This window comes from Rhinopithecus bieti, unplaced genomic scaffold, assembly GCF_001698545.2.
Source record: "Rhinopithecus bieti isolate Rb0 unplaced genomic scaffold, ASM169854v2 scaffold_757, whole genome shotgun sequence".
Lineage (NCBI taxonomy): Eukaryota > Metazoa > Chordata > Mammalia > Primates > Cercopithecidae > Rhinopithecus > Rhinopithecus bieti.
Genome location: NW_016803289.1, coordinates 2,398,625 through 2,403,254, shown reverse-complemented (window position 1 = coordinate 2,403,254; position 4,630 = coordinate 2,398,625).

The window sequence follows — 4,630 nt, the reverse complement described above, 5'->3', positions numbered from 1 at the left end:
AAAAAAAAAAAAAAAAAAAAAAAAAAAGAAACTTACCTGATGGTGCCTCACTAACAGGTTTGAGTTGAGACTCAAACCCATGCCACTGACCCCAGAGCTTAAACTTTTTGCAGTGTCAATCTGGTAATCTCGGTACAAAAGCTGAAACAAGAAGATAGAGCAATGCCTTAATCAGTCTCAGCTGAGAATGTGCACCTCTGGCAACTAAATTTTTCACTGTTTTGCATGTCTTCAAATGACCACTGATTTGGGGATTACAAATAATTTTAGCAAATAGGCAAATTCACAAATATAAAACCTACAGATAATGAGAATCAGCTATATTTGATAACGGTCTATTATCAAAGATATATAAAGAACTGTTGCAACTCAATAAAAAATAAGTCAATTAAAAAATGGGCAACTCACAAAAATAAAATACAATATTTAGAAATACATATAAGCAAGGAGGTGAAATATCTCTATAAGGTGAAGTACAAAACATGGTTGAAAGAAATCATAGATGACACAATCAAATGGAAAAATATTTTATGCTAATGGGTTGAAAGAATCAACATTGGCTGGGCATGGTGGCTCACGTCTGTAATCCCAGTACTTTGGGAGGCCAAGGCAGGCAGATAACTTGAGATCAGGAGTTCAAGACCAGCCTGGCCAACATGGTTAAACCTCGTTACTATAAAAAAAAAAAAAAAAAAAAAAAAAAAAAAAAATTAGCTGGGAGTGGTGGTTCATGCTTGTAATCCTACCCAGGAGGCTGAGGCAGGTGAATCACTTGAACCTGGGAGGAGGAGCTGCAGTGAGCCAAGATCGCATAACTGCACTCCAGCCTGGGTGAAAGAGTGAGATTCTGTCTCAAAAAAAAAAAAAAAAAAGAAAGAAAGAGTCAATGTTGTTAAAATGACCATACTGCCCAAAGCAATCTATAGATTCAATGCAATTCCTGTTAAATTACCAACATCACTTTTCACAAATCGGAAAAAACAATTCTAAAATTCATATGAAGCCAAAAGAGTCCAAACAGTCACAGCAATCTTGAGCAAAAAGAATAAAACTGGAGGCATCACATTACCTGACTTCAAACTATACTACAAGGCTATAGTAGTCAAAATAGTATGGTACTGGTACAAAAATAGACTTATGGAGCAAAATAGATAGCACAGAAATAAAGCCATAAATCTAAAACCATCTGATCTTTGAAAAAGTTGACAAAAATAAACAACTGGGAAAGAATATTCCATTTAATAAATGGTGCTGGGATAACTGGCTAACCCTATGCAGATGAATGAAACTGGATCCCTGCCTTTCACCATATACAGAAAGTAACTGAAGATGGATTTTAGACTTAAATATAATGCCTCAAGCAATAAAAATCCTAGAAGAAAACCTAGGAAACACTCTTTTGGACATTGGTCTAAGCAAAGAATTTATGACTAAGCCCTCACAAGGAAATGCAACAAAAACAGAAAATGACAGTGGTGACCTAATTGAAACAACCAGCTTCTGCACAGCAAAAGAAAGTATCAACAGAGTAAACAGACAACCTTCAGAATGAGAGAAAACTCTTGAAAACTATGCATCCAACAAAGGTCTAATATCCAGAATCTGTGAGAAGCTTAAGCACATCTACAAGCAAAAAGCAACCCCATTGAAAATGTACAAAGGACATGAAAAGATGCTTCTCAAAAGAAGACACATTTAAAATTCCAGTATTATTAATCATCAGGGAAATACACACCAAAACCACCACGAGATATCATCTTACCCAGTGAGAATGGCTATTATTAAAAGACAAAAAATAGTAAATGCTGGTGAGGTTGTAAAGAAAAGGAACTTTCATACACTGTTGGTTTGGAAGTAACAAAATGAGCAAGGGTGATATAGAAGTCTGCATGGTGTGTGGCTAGAGTTGGCTAGGTTTTGTTTGTTTGTTTTGTTTTGTTTTGTTTTTTTAAGTTTCATTCCATCTCTAACATTTAATACTAAAGTATTAGCAGAAAAGAAAAAAAACTCTGTAAGTGAGTTATATGTTTGAGAAAGAAACACGTCAAGAAAGAGATAGAGAGGTGGAGCAATATGGCAGAATAGAAGGCTCCACCAATTGTACCCCTGCAAAGAAACCCATGTAAAACTCTCTACCCCTTCAAAAAAAAAAAAAAAAAAAAAAAACCTTCAGTCAGGTAAGCACTCACAATACCTGATTTTAACTTTATATCACTGAAAGAGGCACTGAAGAGGTAGGAAAAACAGTCTTGAATCACTGACGCCACTCCTCTCCCACCTCCCTGGTAGGGGCAGTGTGGTACAGAGTATTTCTGTTCCACGGGGAGATGGAGAGCCAGCAATTATGAGGTGTTAAACTCAGCGCTGCCCTCGTTATAGCAGAAAGTAAAACTAGACCAGACTTAACTGATGCTGGCCCATAGAGGATGCATTTAAATCAGCGCTGGCCAGAGGGAAATCACAGATCCCAGAGGTCCAAACTTGAGTTCCCACAAGCCTTACCACTGTGGGCTGAAGTGCTCTGGGGCACCAAATAAATTTGAAAAAGAGTCTAGGCCACAAGGACTACAGCACCTAGGTGAGTCCTAGGGTTGAAATGGGCCCACAGTGAACTGGGGATTGGAGGGCACAAAACCTACTAATCACCAGCCAGGACAACTTAAGCAGTGCTGACCCTCCTGTAACCCCAAGCTGAATAGCTTGCAGCTCCAAAAGAGACTCTTTCCTTCCTCTTGAGGAGAGCAGAGGCAGGAATGGGGAAGACTTTGTCTTGCATCTTGGATACCGGCGCAGTCACAGTAGGATAGAGTATGGTCAGAGCTGTGAGGCCCCCTTTCCAGACCCTAGCTCCCAGACATTTCCAGACACACCCTGGGTTAGAAGGGAACCTGCTGCCTTGAAGAGAAGGACCCAGTCCTGACAGGATCCATCACCTGCTAACTGAGGAACCCTTGAACTCTGAATAAGAATCAGCAATACCCAGGCACTACACTGAGGTACTTGGGTGAGACTCCGAGACTTGCTAGCTTCAGGTAAGACTCAGCACATTCCCAGCTGTAGTGGCTATGGGGTGAGACTCCTACTGCTTGATAAAAACAGGGGGAAAAGTTAAGGGGACTTTGCCTTGCACCTTAGGTACTAGCTTGGCCACAGTGGGTAGAACACCAAGTTGGCTTTTGGAGTCCTTGGTTCTAGGACTTGGCTCTTAGACAGCATTTCTGGGCCTGCTTTGTACCAGAGGGGAAGCTGCACCCCTCCCTCCAGGGTGAGTCCCAGGCCAGACAGCAGTCACCACAAGCTGACTGAAGAGCCCTCAGGCCTTAAGGAAACATCAGCAGTAGTCTGGCAGTATTCCCCATGAGCCTGAGATGGCGGTGGCCGTCTGGAAAGGGAAAAGAAGAGTGAGAAGAACTGTGTCTAATGGTTTTAGTGCCAACTCAGCCACAGTACAATAAAATACCAGGTGGACTTCCACGGTCTTGAATCTAGTCCCTGGCTCCTGGACAGCACTTCTGGACCCAACTGGGGCCTGGGGGAATTTGCCACCCTGAAGAGAAGACTGTAAGCCTGGTTGGCTTTGCCACCTGCTGATTGTAGAGCCCCAGGACTTTCAGTGAACATAGGTGGTAGAGAGTGGTTACAGCAGACCTTGGGTGATACCCAGTGCAGTACTAGCTTTAGGATTGATCCAATGCACTTGTAGGGGTGATGGCCACAGAGGTTCTTATGTCACTCCAACCCCAGCTCCAAGTTGCTCAAAACAGAGACAGACTCCATTTGTTTGAGAGAAAGTAAGGGAAAAGAACAAGAGTCTCTGTCTGGCAATCCAGAGAATTCTTCTGGATCTTGTCCAAGACCATCAAGGAGGTTATCTCTATGAGTCCACAAGAATTACAATGCTACTGGACTTGGGATCACCACTAAAGCAGATTCAGTTTAGATCACAACACCCAAGTCTTTTCAAATATCTGGAAAGCCTTCCCAAGAAGGATGAGTACAAGTAAACCTGCACTGCAAAACTACAATAAATACCTAACTCTTCAATGACCAGACATAGATGAACATCTACAGGCATCAAGATGGCTCAGGAAAACATGACCTGACCAGATGAACTAAGTAAGTCACCAGGGACCAGTCCTGAAGGAACAGAGATATGTAACCTTTCAGACAGAGAATTCAAAATTGCTGTTTTCGGGAAATGCAAAGAAATTCAATATAACACAGGGAAGAAATTCAGAATATCAGATAAATTTAGCAAAGAGATTTAAATATCTAAAAAGAATCAAGCAGAAGTTCTGGAGTTGAAAAACGCAATTGGCATACTGAGGAATGCATCCGAGTCTTAATAGCAGAATTGATCAAGCAAAATAATTAGTGAGTTGGAAGATAGGCTATTTAAAATATAAAGAGGAGAAAAATGAAAACAGAATTTAAAAAATGAAGCATGCCGACAGGATCTAGAAAATAGCTGCAAAATGGCAAATCTAAGGCTTATTGGTCTTAAAGAGGACGCAGAGAAAGAGATAGAGGTAGACAGTTTATTCATAGGGTTAATAACAGAGAATTCATAGGGTTAATAACAGAGAATGTTCCAAAGCTAGAGAAAGATATCAATATCCAAGTACAAGAA